At 46.5% G+C, this 16,121-nt stretch overlaps 1 protein-coding gene and 1 long non-coding RNA gene across 2 annotated transcripts in view; one reads left to right on the top strand and one right to left on the bottom strand.

Annotated features, from left to right (window-relative positions):
- The window catches only part of ptgir (prostaglandin I2 receptor), a 64,741-nt gene that overhangs the window by 25,698 nt on the left and 22,922 nt on the right, over window positions 1-16,121 (top strand). The window lies entirely within an intron of this gene.
- On the bottom strand, window positions 387-15,675 carry LOC116967824. The gene is made up of 3 exons (XR_004410331.1): window positions 15,655-15,675; window positions 3,677-3,680; window positions 387-458 (listed from the first exon to the last, which is right to left on the bottom strand). It is a non-coding gene; the product is annotated as an uncharacterized LOC116967824 (long non-coding RNA).

The following is a 16,121-nucleotide window of genomic DNA, read 5'->3' as shown; positions in this document are numbered from 1 at the left end:
GTTCAATACTGCTCTCTGGTTGTGGTAGGATGGTTCACAGTTGCCTGATAACAGCCGGGAAGAAACTGTCCCTGAATCTCCAGTTTCCTACCACGTTGCAAAAGACGTGCAGGTTTGTTGGATAATTGGCCTCTGTAAATTGTCCCTAGTGTGCGGAATAGGACTAGTGTACGGGTGGGGGATTGCTGGTCGGTGTGGACTTGGGGAGAAGGCAGGAGAATGGGATTAGGAGGGAGAGATAGATCAGCCATGATTGAATGGTGGAGTGGCCTTGATGGGCCAACATATGACTTACAATCTTATGACGTTATGACTGAAGGGATTGTTTCTACGCTGTAACTCTAAGCTAAACTAAACTTTACTGTACTTACACATTTGAGAGTATTTTCTTGCACATTTTGTCCGCTCCACTGCCAAATCTCCTCAAGGTATGTCCACGTTGGCGAAGTTCTCCTCCTCTCTTGTACGAGAGTTCAGCAACACCCTCTCTCACTGCTCCCCCCTCTGTGATCCCTCCTCCCCCCCATCTGTGGAATTCTCTGCCTCAGAGGGCGGTGGAGGCAGGTTCTCTGGATGCTTTCAATAGAGAGCTAGATAGGGCTCTTAAAAACAGCGGAGTCAGTGGATGTGGGGAGAAGGCAGGAACGGGGTACTGATTGGGGATGATCAGCCATGATCACATTGAATGCCGGTGCTAGGCTCGAAGGGCCAAATGGCCTAATCCTGCACCTATTGTCTATTGTCTATTGACTCTACCACCACGTCTTATCCCAGACCCGTTATTCCCCTTCCCAGTCCTCCCACCAGTCTATAATGCCCCTGTCCCACTTAGGAAACCTGAACGGAAACCTCTGGAGACTTTGCGCCCCACCCAAGGTTTCCGTGCGGTTCCCGGAGGTTGCAGGTGGTTGCCGGAGGTTGCAGGCAGTGGAAGCAGGTAGGGAGACTGACAAAAACCTCCGGGAACCGCACGGAAACCTTGGGTGGGGCACAAAGTCTCCAGAGGTTTCCGTTCAGGTTTCCTAAGTGGGACAGGGGCATTACTGTCTCCGCCTCCATTCTATCTTTGTCCTGCCCCCTCCCCTGACTCTCAGTCTGAAGAAGGGTCTCGACCCGAAACGTCACCCATTCCTTCCCTCCAGAGATGCTGCCTGAGTTACTCCAGCTTTTCGTGCCTGCAGCGTTACCCAATATGTAATCTCAATCTGATTTATTTGTTTCTTTGTGTGTCATGACAAATACAGAAAGATCTTTCTGTCTAATCCATGCACGACCCTGCCTTGGAAGAGTGTGAGACAACACTTAGACAGAGTTTCACTCTGCTTCCAATCTACGCTGTACTTGAGAGTGTTTGAACAAGCAATGTAGAGATAGCTCTCGTCTGAAGTCTGAAGAAGGGATCTCCAGAGATGCTGTCTGACCCGCTGAGTTACTCCGGTTTTTTGTGTCCGTCTTGGAGGCAGAGATTTACTCTGCATCTAGCCCATTTTATTCTTAAAGTGCTAGAGTAACTCAACGGGTCAGGTAGCACCCATGTAGGCGATGGATAGGTGATGTCATTTCACCAAAGAATGGGTCGACTGAATTCATATTCACTGAAATTTAGAAGGATGAGAGGGGATCGTATGGAAACATATAACAAACATCACAGGAGATCCTTCTTCCTTGTGGCTATCAAACCGTACAACTCTTCCCCTTTCTGTCGTGGGGTAGACTGACTGCCCCCCCCCCCCCCCCCACACACACACAATCTTTGCACATTCTCCTTCTTGTGTATGGCGTGCACAGCCTAAAGTTGTAGGACAACTAGTTCTATTTGATCTTATTTGATTGTGCACGCCAGGTTGATTGCATTCGTCGAAACAGGGCGGGCCACGTGAAGATTGCAATCTCCCACCTCACATCACCAAACCTTTCCACTCTTCACTTTAATTTAATGTTTAATGTATTAGGTGTTTTTATGACTGTTGACAGATCAATTTCCCTCCTGGGATAAATAACGTTCTATCGTATGACATCGTATAAAATTCTGATGGGAATGGACAGGCTAGATGCAGGAAAAATGTTGGGGGAGGCCAGAACCAGGGGTCACAGTTTAAGAATAAGGGGGTAGGCCATTTAGGACTGAGATGAGGAAAAAACCTTTTCGCCCAGAGAGTTGTGAATCTGTGGAATTCCCTGCCACAGAGCGCAGATGTTTTGGGACGAGACCTTTCTTCAGACTGACCCAATGAGTTCCTCCAACACTTTGTGTTTTGCGCAAGATTCTAGCACTTGCTGTTCCTGGTATCTACATGTTAATCTTATCTTGAACATGTGTGGCAGGAGAGTGGGAGTGAGCTAGAACCCGTTCTGTACATATTTGTTGTACAATGCAGTTTCCTGAAATAAATTTATTAATTGACACGCAGATAACACTGTTTATAGGACAGGCAGTTCTCATAAATTTCATACATATCTCATGAGGCCTGAAAATATAATAATTTAAACAGTTTTATCTCTACGCTGGCCGTGTTGATGGAATAGTGTAATGAGAGTCTCATTTTGCGTCCAAGTTTCATTCAACCTCTTCTGGACCTAATGCTGCCTGCCCGCTGAGTTAAAGAGTTCCCACGGTAGACTCACGAGACACTAAGGTAAACGCACGGGCCACTACGTTCTTAAAACCAGTTTAAAGTTCCAATTTTTAACTTCAGCAGTACATTTTACTCGTGGAAAAGTTGAAACATGTTTGAATTTTTACAAGAGTTACCAAGTTTCACGAGTACCTGCCGTTAGCGCCACGAGTCGCTAAGTTGCGTCCACGAGTTCCGACGTTCCCGCTACGTTAATTGTACGTATTTACCACGAGTGGGTCAACTCGCACCGTGAGACAGACAGGGCTTTAACAATGGAAATATCAATGGTGGACAAAAATGCTGGAGAAACTCAGCGGGTGGGGCAGCATCTATCAGTTCTTCAGTCTGAAGAAACGTCTCGACCAGAAACGTCATCTATTCCTTTGCTCCATAGATGCTGCCTCACCCGCTGAGTTTCTCCAGCATTTTTGTCTACCTTCAATTTTTCCAGCATCTGCAGTTCTTTCTTAAACAGCCTTTATCACTGATCACCCCTTCCTGTTTAACAGCAAAATCTGAACTGTCCCAACAAAAGGAATTAATGCCCCTGTCCCATTTAGGAAACCTGAACGGAAACCTCTGGAGACTTTGCGCGCCACCCAAGGTTTCCGTGCGGTTCCCGGAGGTTTTTGTCAGTCTCCCTACCTGCTTCCACTACCTGCAACCTCCGGCAACCACCTGCAACCTCCGGGAACCGCACGGAAACCTTGGGTGGGGCACAAAGTCTCCAGAGGTTTCCGTTCAGGTTTCCTAAGTGGGACAGGGGCATTAGGCAACATCCAGAAATTAACATGGATTGGGGAGAAGGCAGGAACGGGGTACTGATTGGAGATGATCAGCCATGATCACATTGAATGGCGGTGCTGGCTCGAGGGGCTGAATGGCCTACTCCTGCACCAATTGTCTATTGTCTATTGTATCCATAGACTAATCCCTTTTCTCCAGAGATGATGTCTGTCCCGTCGAGTTACTCCAGCTTTTTGTGTCTACGGTTTGAACCAGCATCTCCTTCCTACACACTGTTGCAAGCTGTTGAAAATAGAGAAAGCAAGGTTCACCAACCTCACCTTTCACCCAAGGTAGACAAAAATGCTGGAGAAACTCAGCGGGTGCAGCAGCATCTATGGAGCGAAGGAAATAGGCAAAGTTTTGGGCCGAAACCCTTCTTCACACTGGTTTCGTAGATGCTGCTGCACCCGCTGAGTTTCTCCAGCACTTTTGTCTACCAGCGATTTTCCAGCATCTGCATGCAGTTCCTTCTTAATCACCTTTTACCCACCCAACCGTCCAACCCCACCCCCACATCCCCACTGCCACGAGATATACTGCTGATTGCAAGTCCAATCATTCATTCCTTCTGTGGCCCACGCTCTCTCCTGGAGCTCAAAGTGCTCCTGTAAAACCTGTCCCTTGATAGCATAAAGGGCGAGTACAGGGGCCTGCGAGGGTTTGTGTAAATCAATGCTGACAGGTCCAGGAATTAGTTATGTTTGCGATATTGGTAATTCAATCGCGGCCAGCTCCTGCACTCTGTCCGGTCCTTCGCGCCCCCTCGCAGATCTTGTTAACAGCCCGGCTGCAGCTGACGTGAGGCAGACATTACAGGAGTAATGCAATCAGACAACAAAGCGGAGGGGCAGAAATCTACGCAAATCTAAGGATGATGAACGATCATGAAATCTGTTCAACAGAATAAGATCTGACGGTTCTAAATAGTCACAGCTTCAAAGGAAGGATGTTCTTGTGCTTCAAATAGAAGACACACAGTGATCAGTTGGCAAAATGACAGCGTCCCATTCCAAATTGCAACAGTACAGTGTGAATCCCGATGCGGGAGTGCAGAAGGAGCCACAGTTCCATCGAGGGGATTTATCGCAGTCGCTGCCTCAAAAAGGCTGGCAGTATCATCAAAGACCCACACACCATCCTGGCCACACACTCATCTCCCTGCTACCTTCAGGTAGAAGGTACAGGAGCCTGAAGACTGCAACGCCCAGGTTCAGGAATAGCTACTTCCCCACAGCCATCAGGCTATTAAACCTGGCTCGGACAAAACTCTGATTATTAATAACCATTTTCTGTTATTTGCACTTTATCAGTTTATTTATTCATGTGTGTATATATATTTATATTATGGTATATGGACACACTGATCTGTTTTGTAGTAAATGCCTACTATGTTCTGTGTGCTGAAGCAAAGCAAGAATTTCATTGTCCTATACAGGGACACATGACAATAAACTCACTTGAACTTGAGTATTCCCTGATCATGTATCGACACCAGTGGTTCCCAACCTTTTTTAGCTCATGGCCCCCTGGGGATCTTTTAATTTTTCTGTGCCCCCCCCATGACATTATTAGTACTTCAATATTATAATACCTTCCATAAAAATATCAGTGTCTATTAATTGCACATATATTCTCTTTTATTCTATTCCACAAACATCAAAAATATTTCAACTACATAGATTTAAATTTAGTAGAACTGAAATTTAAGAGGCAACAGGGTTTTAGCTCTGTGGCCCCCTTCATTGAACCTGTGGCCCCCTGAATCCCAAACATTTTTCTGTGGCCCCCCCCTGAAATCTGCCATGGATATGGCCCCAGGTTGGGGGCCAGATCACTGATCTACACCAGGTGTGGGGAACCTGCGGCCTTAAGGCCTCATGCGGCCTGCTAGGCCATGAAGTGCGGCCTATTGATTGAATCCAAATTTTGTAGAACAAATCCTTTTATTTTTATTAACATGTTTTTGTTCGTCTTTTATCATTTAAATTTTAATCTTGACATGACCGTATTTAAAGCACCAAAGAGTAAAAGAATATTCAACGAAATAATCCTCCCCGACTGACGGCCACAATTACAACATTAGTAAGTCATGAGGGCTATGTTAACAAAATAATGTACATTTTGAAGTATATCTAATTGAAGTTATTTGGATGCGGCCTTATTAGATTACAGCTAATTTAATGCGGACTTCCACCACAAAAAGGTTCCCCACCCCTGATCTACACACTGCAAATGGCTCGAGTGTCTTTCTGCTGAGGATAGCCACAAAAAAGCCGGAGTAACTCAGCGGATCAGGCAGCAATCTTAAGTCCCTGAAGAATAAGGGGTAGGCCATTTAGGACTGGGATGAGGAAAAACTTTTTCAACCAGAGAGTTGGAATTCTCTGCCACAGAAGGCAGTGGAGGCCAATTCACTGGATATTTTCAAGATATGAATCATCAACAATGCAAAGAGTACAAAACTCAATAGGATCATCGGAGGTAGACACAAGATGCTGGAGTAACTCAGAGGGACAGGCAGCATCTCTGGGGAAAAGGAGTAGGTGACGTTTCGGGTCGAGACCCTTCTTCAGATTGAGAGTGAGGGGAGAGGGAAACGAGAGATATTGAAGGTAAAGAGCACAAATGAAAATGAAATATATGCAAAAAGATAGAGATATGCAAAACACTTGTGAAAGAATGGTCCAGACCCGAAACGTCACCTATCTATGCTGCCTGCCCTGCTTAGTTACTCCAGCATTGTGTGTCCTAAGTATTGAATTTGCTGTTATTACCCAAGGTAGTAAACCAAAACCTATCAAACGGGACGACAGATGGCACAATGGGCTAAGTGTTCGGCTGGCAACCGGAAAGTAGCCGGTTCGAATCCCGCTTGGAGTCCATACTGTCGTTGTGTCCTTGGGCAAGACACTTCACCCACCTTTGCCTGTGTGTGAATGTGTGTGAGTGATTGGTGGTGGTCGGAGGGGCCGTAGGCGCAGATTGGCAGCCACGCTTCCATCAGTCTGCCCCAGGGCAGCTGTGGCTACAGAAGTAGCTTACCACCACCGAGTGTGACTGAGGAGTGAATGAATAATGCGATGTAAAGCGCCTTGAGTATTAGAAAGGCACTATATAAATCCCATCCATTATAATTATTATTTAAATGATGATCAAGGAGGGGTAGAAACCACAATTGTCCATTGTTGGCTGTGTGGTAGGTGATAACGAGTTTTACATACAGTGAAACTCAATGGGAAGACAGTGAAATTGACTGGGGGGGGGGGGGGGGGGACAGAGAGAGAGAGGATGCAAAGGTTGGTTGAAGTTAGAGACATCAAGAATCATATCGCTGGGTTGTAAGCTGCCCAAGCGAAATATGAGGTTTTGTTTCTCCAATATGCATTTGGCCTCGCTCTGACAACTGCACTCTGAGGAGGCCCAGGACTGAAATGTCAGTATAAGAATGGGAGGGGGAGTTAAAGTGTTTGACAACCGGGAGATGGCGTTATTCAGATTGTCTGAAGAATGGTCCCGACCAGAAATGTCACCCATCCATTTTCTCCAGAGATACTGCCCGGCCCAGCTGAGTTGCTCCAGTATTTTGTGTCCATCAAGACCAAGTCTTTGGTGGTTGTTACACAATGCTGGCCAAGATTCCTCTCTGAGGAGAGTTCTTTCTGTTTCTCATCATCTTTTCATCAATGTTCTCGGCAGGAATTGGCAAGAGCCCAAGTTGGGCTTCCACTGTCAGAGAGATGATGGTCTCTCCAGGAATCCCCTGGGTATTGGCTTGAATCAGAAGCAGATTGTGACTTGGCCCAAGCCCCGTGGTGTCATGCATTGACTGGGAACATTCTGTCCGTTATGGGGGAAGCTGGGCAAAGATAACAGTTGACCCAGCGGTAGAGTTGCTGCCTCACAGCGCTTGCAGCACCGGAGACCCGGGTTCGATCCCGACTACGGGTGCTGTCTGTGTGGAGTGTGTACGTCTTCCCCGTGACCCGCGTGGGCTTTCTCCGAGATCTTCGGTTTCCTCCCACACTCCAAAGACGTACGGGTTTGTAGGTAAATTGACTTGGTATGAATGTGAAATTGTCCCTAGAGTGAGTAGGATAATGTAAGTGTGCGGGGAACGCTGGTCGGGGTGGACCTGGTGGGCCGAAGGGCCTGTTTCCGTGCTGTATCTGAAAACTAAGCTTAATACAAGAAACCGCAGGTGATGGACTCTTGTGCAGAACAAACAGTGCTGCATCTCTGGAGGACACTGATGGATGACCTTTCGGGTCTTCAGATTGATTGTAGTAGGCGGGAGAAGGCTGGAAAAAAGACATGGGGTTGGTCGAAGCCTGGCAAGTGATAGATGGATAACAAGCTAAGTTGGCTTTGTCCCGACCAAGGGTATCTACCGAATAGTGAAAGGCTTGGATAGAGTGGATGTGGAGTGGATGTTTCCACTAGTGTGGTACTGATTGGGGATGATCAGCCATGATCACATTGAATGGCGGTGCTGGCTCGAAGGGCCGAATGGCCTACTCCTGCACCTATTGTCTATTATCTATTGAGAGTCTAGGACCAGGGTCCATAGTTTCAGAATTAAAGGACGTTCCTTTAGGAAGGAGATGAGGATGGAATTTCTTTAGTCAGAGGGTGGTGAATCTGTGGAATTCTTTGCCGCAGAAGGCTGTGGAGGGAGGCCAAGTCAGTGGATATATTTAAGGCAGAGATAGATAGATTCCAGATTAGCGTGGGTGTCAGAGGTTATGGGGAGAAGGCAGTAGAATGGGGTTAGGAGGGAGAGATAGATCAGATTGAATGATGGAGTAGACTTGATGGGCCGAATGGTCTAATTCTGCTCCTATCACTTATGATCCTCTGATCTTATGAAGTGTGTTCTAGGACATTGTGGGAAGATAGGGAAGAAATCACAGTGTCCATGGCAGATATATTTGCACCATCTTTAGCTATGGGTGAGATATCAGAATGGGGTTGGGAGGGAGAGATAGATCAGCCATGATTGAATGGCGGAGCAGACTTGATGGGCCGAATGGCCTAATTCTGCTCCTATCACTTATGACAATAGACAATAGACAATTGGTGCAGGAGTAGAGGCCATTTGGCCCTTCGAACCAGCATCGCCATTCAATGTGATCATGGATGATCATCCCCAATCAGTACCCCGTTCCTGCCTTCACCCCATATCCCCTGACTCCGCTATTTTTAAGAGCCCTATCAAGCTCTCTTTTGAAAGCATCCAGAGAACCAGCCTCCACCGCCCTCTGAGGCAGAGAATTCCACAGACTCACCACTCTCTGTGATAAATTGTGTTTCCTCGTCTCCGTTCTAAATGGCTTACCCCTTATTCTTAAACTGTGTGTGGCCCCTGGTTCTGGACTCCCCCAACATCGGGAACATGTTCCCTGCATCTAGTGTGTCCAAGCCCTTAACAATCTTATATGTTTCAATGAGATGCCCTCTCATCCTTCTAAACTCCAGAGTGTACAAGCTCAGCTGCTCCATTCTCTCAGCATATGACAGTCCCGCCATTCCGGGAATGATGGTAAGACTTTCTGAGGGTAAGAAATTGCACCCTCTCTACCTCTGCCTCAGAGATGCTGCCTGATGCTGATTTCTTCCAGCTGTTTGCTCCTTGCTCCAGATTGCAACATCTGGAGTCTCTTGTATCTCTACAGCATTCTGTATCCGTTACTCTTTCAACACTGTTCCCCTCTCAAGGACTACAGTACACAAAACAGCAGTGTCAGGCTGCAGTATGAGTCAGGAACATTAAAAACCCTTTGCTCTCTTTCTCACACACAGTAATGCCCCTGTCCCACTTAGGAAACCTGAATGGAAATCTCTGGAGACTTTGCGCCCCACCCAAGGTTTCCGTGCAGTTCCCGGAGGTTGCAGGTGGTTGCCGGAGGTTGCAGGTAGTGGAAGCAGGTAGGGAGACTGACAAAAACCTCCGGGAACCGCACGGAAACCTTGGGTGGGGCACAAAGTCTCCAGAGGCTTCTGTTCAGGTTTCCTAAGTGGGACAGGGGCATAAGGAATAACACAACCACCCACTCCAAATGGGAACTGCAACTTATTTCTTGGAGAAAAATGGAACTCTCATTAAACCTTTGAAACTATACGAAAGATAAGATTAACAAAACATGCCTTTTCCTTCCATCAAACCACAAGGCTGCAGATGCTTGAAATCTGAAGTTAGAACCAAAACAAAATGCAGGAAATTGCGTCAAATAGCATCTGTGAAGTGTGATACCGAGTCAGCTCTGGTTTTCATCAGATGAAGACATCAATGCAATCAGAAAAGTGATCCATCTTAAACTTCGAACCTTTCCGTACCAGCTTGTTTTATAGAACATCGAACACGGTGGCCCAGCGGTAGACTTGCTGTCTTACAGCGCCAGAGACCCAGGTTCGATCCCGACTACAGGTGCTGTCTGTACAGAGTTTGTTCGCGTGGGTTTTCTCCGAGATCTTCGGTTTCCTCCCACACTCCAAAGGCGTGTGGGTTTGTAGGTTAATCAGCTTGGTATAAATGTAAATTGTCCCTAGTGTGTGTAGAGTAGTGTTAAGGTGCAGGGATCGCTGGTCGGTGCTGCCTTGATGGGCCGAAGGGCCTGTTTCCGCACTGTATCTCTATACTAAACTAAACTAATCTAAACTAAATTAAAATAAATAGAGTATTGAGCAAAGAACAGTACGGCACATGAACAGGCCCTTCAGCCCACAATGCCAAGACTGACACTCCAAGAGTGCTGGAGTAATTCAGCAGGTCAGGCAGCATCTCTGGAGAACATGGATAGGTGACGTTTCTGGTTGGATCCCTCCTTCAGACTCCTGTCTGTTCAGTTTGAAGAAGGGTTCCGACCTGAATCGTCACTCATCCTTCTTCTCCAGAGATGCTGCCTGACCCGCTGAGTAACACCAGCACTTTGTGTCTATCTTTGATACAATCTATCATCTGCAGTTCTTCCCAGGCCAAGATGCCAAGACTATCACCTATAGTCCTCCATTCCTTGCATATCCATATGCCTATCGAATAGTATTTTAAATGTTACTAATTTTAGTTTAGCTTAGTTCAGAGATACAGCGCGGAAACAGGCCCTTCGACCCACCCCGACCAGCGATCCCCGCACATTAACACTATCCTACACACACTAGGGACAATTTCACATTTACACCAAGCCAATTAACCTACAAACCTGTACGTCTTTGGAGTGTGGGAGGAAACCGAAGATCTCGGAGAAAACCCTCGCAGGTCACGGGGAGAACGTACGAACTCCGTACAGACAGCGCCCGTAGTCAGGATTGAACACAGGTCTCCGGCGCTGTGAGGCAGCAACTCTACCGCTGCGCCACTGTGACCATAATGTACCTGCTTCAACCACCACCCCTGGAAGTTCCAAGCAGCCACCACCCTTTGTGTAAATAAACCTGTCCCTTTAAACTTTGCACTTTTCAAGTATATTGCCCATAAAGCTATATACTATAGTTAGTTTTTTTTTTGTTTAGTTTAGAGATACAGCGCGGAAACAGGCCCTTCGGCCCATCGAGTCTATACCGACCGGCGATCCCTGCACACATTATCACCAGGGACAATTTAAACTTATACCAAGCCAATTAACCTACAAACATATACGTCTTTGGAGTGTGGGAGGAAACCTGAGCACTCAGAGAAAACCCACAAGGTCACACACACACACACACAACGTGCAAACGCCTTTAGTCAGAGGGTGGTGAATCTGTGGAATTCATGGCCAAGTCAATGGATTTTTTTTTTAGGCAGAGATTTGACATTCTTGATTAGTATTGGGTGTCAGGGGCTATAGGGAGATGGCAGGGGAATGGGGTTGAGAGGGAAAGATAGATCAGCCATGATTGAATGGCGGAGTTGACAAGATGGGCCAGATGGCCTAATTCTGCTCCTGGAACTTATGAACCTATAAAACTCCACACAGACAGCACCTGAGGTCAGGATCGAACCTAGTTCTCTGGCACTGTGATGGCAGTAGCTCTACCAGCTGCGCCACTATGCTGCCCTAGATCTTGGCAGTGCCCTGAACATTTTCGTACAGGGTACTGCCAAGCATTAGAGTTGATTCCAGGCTCATGGGCTTGCCCCTTCCAAAAAGCCTTATACCTCATACATTTGGTCGAGACATGATGAGATGCTTCTGGTTAATGCACTTGTACGCACTCCTGCGTCATTATTCTATCAACCACTGTAAGACCTGCCAAAGTAATGTTATCTACCCACTGAATCGGATGCTGAAATATTTCCTCCTGTGGCCTCTGCAACCCTTCTGAAGCGTGAAAATTCTTCTGGTTTATATCCAGCCAGGATTTGTATTTGAGGGAAGGGGCTGCAGATGGAGTTATAGAGTCGTGGAGTGGTACAGCACGGAAACAGGCCCTTCGGCCCAACTTGCGCACAACGGCCAACATGTCCCAGCTACACTAGTCCCACCTGCCTGCGTTTGACCCATATCCCCCCAAACCTGTCCTATCCTGACCACTCACTCATCTCCCTGCTGCCTTCAGGTAGAAGGTACAGGAGCCTGAAATCTGCAACATCCAGGTTCAGGAATAGCTGCTTCCCCACAGACATCAGACTATTAAACTCAACTCAAACAATCAAATGAACTTTAAGAGCCTATTGCACTTTATCTGTTTATTAATATGTGTGTGTGTGTATATATATTCAATGGTATATGGACACACTGATCTGTTCTGTATTTATGCCGACAATATTCTGTTGTGCTGAATCAAAGCAAGAATTTCATTGTCCTGTCTAGGACACATGACAATAATCTCTCTTGAATCTTGAATCTTGAAGAATTTGTAATAAGAAAAGTTGCAACAAAAGTTAGACTAATATCCTATCAGGAAACAAGCTTTTATAGATATTGGCAGACTTGCTGACCTGATCTGCTCCAGAGATATTTTCTGATGTAACTGTGCTGTTGTTATGGTTATTTGTCACATGTACCGAGGTACAGTGAAATTTATTTTTGTTCAGTACAAGAGTCACTCTACACAAGAATAAACCTATGTCCTCTGGTCCTCGATTCACCTACTCTGGGCAAGAAACTGTGGATCTACCTGATCTATTCCTCTCATGATTTTATACACCTCAATAAGATCGCCCCTCATCCTCCTGCGCTCCAAGGAATAGAATCAACCTCTCCCTATAGCTCAGACCCTCTAGCCCTGGCAACATCCCTGTAAATCTCCTCTGCGCCCTTTCCAGATTGACAATGTCTCGAGTTTGTGACAGTCTCCAAATGTAAACACAAACCTTTTTGTTTACATATATGGACATTATTGGAATTGACGTGCCGTGCAGTTATTCTCATCTATTTATTTATTTCGAAAGAAAGATAGTCTCCATAGCCAAAATCTGATGTTTATTGGCCTTTTGTATGAATTTGTTAGGAATCGACTTTGTAGTTAATAATATTTTAACAGAGAGTAAATAATTGTGTTTACAAGGTTTGATGTATAGTTCTTGCACAAAGCTGACCGACAATATGAGGAAAATATGTAGCGTTCAAGAAGAATGCGAGTATGAACATTTAAAAGACTCGCGCCCTCGTGGGAGCGAGGCCATAAGGTCATAAGGGACGACAGATGGCACAATGGGCTAAGTGCTCGGCTGGCAACCGGAAGGTAGCCGGTTCGAATCCCGCTCGGAGTGCATACTGTCGTTGTGTCCTTGGGCAAGACACTTCACCCACCATTGCCTGCGTGTGAATGTGTGTGAATGTGTGTGAGTGATTGGTGGTGGTCGGAGGGGCAGTAGGCGCAGATTGGCAGCCACGCTTCCGTCAGTCTGCCCCAGGGCAGCTGTGGCTACAGAAGTAGCTTACCACCACCGAGTGTGACTGAGGAGTGAATGAATAATGCGATGTAAAGCGCCTTGAGTATTAGAAAGGCGCTATATAAATCCCATCCATTATTATTATTATTATGTGATAGGAGTAGAATTAGGCCATTCGGCCCATCAAGCCTACTCCGCCATTCAACTTTACTGTACTGAACCATTCTACTGTTTTTTTTTAAATTGCTTTTTTTTCTTTTTTCCTTCCCCCCACAATATGTAATATGTAAAAGAATATGTGATTCTGTTCCATTCTGTTTGTCGTTTGATTGTTTGTCTTCTTGCACAAAGTCCGCGAGCATTGCCACTTTTCATTTCACTGCACATCTCGTATGTGTATGTGACGAATAAACTTGACTTGACTTCATGACTGATCTATCTCTCCCTCCTAACCCCATTCTCCTGCCTTCCCCCCCATAACCTCTGACACACACACTAATCATGGATCTATCTATCTTTGCCTTAAAAATATCCACTGACTTGGCCTCCACAGCCTTCCGTGGCAATGTGTGGTGGTTATGTTACTGGACTAGTAACCAGAGGTCTAGGCTAAGATTCCTGTCACCCCAGAACTCACCGTGGCATTATGATAGAGTCATAGAGTGATACAGCGTGGAAACAAGCCCTTCGGCCCAACTTGCCCACACCCACCAACATGCCCATCTACACTAGTCCCACCTGCCTGCGTTTGGCCCAAAGCCCTCCAAACCTGAACCATCCATGCACCAGTCCAAATGTATCTTCAATGTTATGTTAATACCTGCCTCAACTGCCTCTCCTGACAGCTTGTTCCATACACCCACCCCTCATTGTGTGAAGAAGTTGCCCCTCAAGTTCCTAATAGATCTTTCCCCCTCACCTTAGAACTAAGCCCTCTGGTTCTCTGTCTCAGAGGGCAGTGGAGGCAGGTTCTCTGGATGCTTTCAAGAGAGAGCTAGATAGGGCTCTTAAAAATAGCGGAGTCAGGGGATATGGGGAGAAGGCAGGAACGGGGTACTGATTGGGGATGATCAGCCATGATCACATTGAATGGTGGTGCTGGCTCGAAGGGCCAAATGGCCTACTCCTGCACCTATTGTCTATTGTGTATTGTCTATAATCCCCTACCCTTGAGGCTGGGACTATCCTATCGTTTCAGAAACAGTTGGACAGGTACATGGATAGGACAGGTTTGGAGGGATATGGACCAAGCACAGGCTAGTGGGACTGGGGTAGCTGGGACATTGTTGGCCGGTGTGGGTGAGTTGGGCCGAAGGGCCTGTTTCCACACTGTATCATTCTTTGACTCTAGGTAATAAACTCTGTGCATTTACTCGATCTATTCCTCTTGTGGATTTGAACATTTCTACAAGATCAGACATTTTTACAAGACCCTAATCTGAGGAAAGACATTCTTGCCATAGAGGGAGTACAGAGAAGGTTCACCAGACTGATTCCTGGGATGGCAGGACTTTCATATGAAGAAAGACTGGATAGACTCGGCATGTACTCGCTAGAATTTAGAAGATTGAGGGGGATCTTATAGAAACTTACAAAATTCTTAAGGGGTTGGACAGGCTGGATGCAGGAAGATTGTTCCCGATGTTGGGGAAGTCCAGAACAAGGGGTCACAGTTTAAGGATAAGGGGGAAATCTTTTAGGACCGAGATGAGAAAAACATTTTTCACACAGAGAGTGGTGAATCTGTGGAATTCTCTGCCACAGAAGGTAGTTGAGGCCAGTTCAGTGGCTATATTTAAGAGGGAGTTAGATGTGGCCCTTGTGGCTAAAGGGATCAGGGGGTATGGAGAGAAGGCAGGGATGGGATACTGAGTTAGATGATCAGCCATGATCATATTGAATGGCGGTGCAGGCTCGAAGGGCCGAATGGCCTACTCCTGCACATATTTTCTATGTTTCTATGTTTCTATCACCCCTCATCCTCCTGCGCTGCAAGGAATGAGGTCCTCGCCTGCTCAACCTCTTCCTGTAACTCAGGCCCTCGAGTCCTGGCAACATTATATATTTTTTCTATCGGTGGCTCTGAGTCAGTGAACTCTGGTTTCCATGTCATACTCCAGAGAGGAATTTGGGCAAGAAAAGAAAAATCGACAGTTGCTGGGAATCCGAAATATAAACATGAAATGATGGAAGTCCTCAGCGGGTCAGACGTCATTAGTTATAGAGAGAGAATGTTTCAAGTTGAAATCCTTCTATCAAGATAGACACAAAATGCTGGAGTAACTCAGCGGGACAGGCAGCATCTCTGGAGAGAAGGAATTGGTGACGTGTCTGGTCATAGAAACATAGATACAGAGAAAATAGGTGCAGGAGGAGGCCATTCGGCCCTTTGAGCTCCTTCGGCCCTGGTCGAGATCCTTCTCCAGTCTCGACCCAAAACGTCACCCATTCCTTCTCTCCAGAGATGCTGCCTGTCCCGCTGAGTTACTCCAGCACTTTGTGTCCATCTTCGGTTTAAACCAGCATCTGCGGTTCCTCCCTAAACATCCTTACATCAATCATGTTTTACATTACTAAGCGAGAACTAAACAGGGGTGAAGGGGTGAAGGTCAAGGGGAACTGATTGTCACAAAAGGTGGTGGAGCCAGTAAGGAACAGATTGTAGGGAGACACTAAGGAACTGCAGATGCTGGAGTCTTGAGCAAAACACAGAGTGGTGGAGTACCTCAGTAGGTCAGGCAGCATCTCTGGAGAGCATGGATGGGTGACATTTAGGGTTGGCCTTCCTCAAACAATCAGGGTGGGCATGGTGGCGCAGCGGTAGAGTTGCTGCCTCACAGCGCCAGAGACCCGGGTTCGATCCCAACTACGGGTGCTGTCTGTACGGAGTTTGCGCGTTT

The sequence above is a fragment of the Amblyraja radiata genome, chromosome 41, assembly GCF_010909765.2.
Source record: "Amblyraja radiata isolate CabotCenter1 chromosome 41, sAmbRad1.1.pri, whole genome shotgun sequence".
In the NCBI taxonomy this organism is placed as follows: domain Eukaryota; kingdom Metazoa; phylum Chordata; class Chondrichthyes; order Rajiformes; family Rajidae; genus Amblyraja; species Amblyraja radiata.
This window is presented reverse-complemented; position numbering and strand designations above follow the sequence as displayed.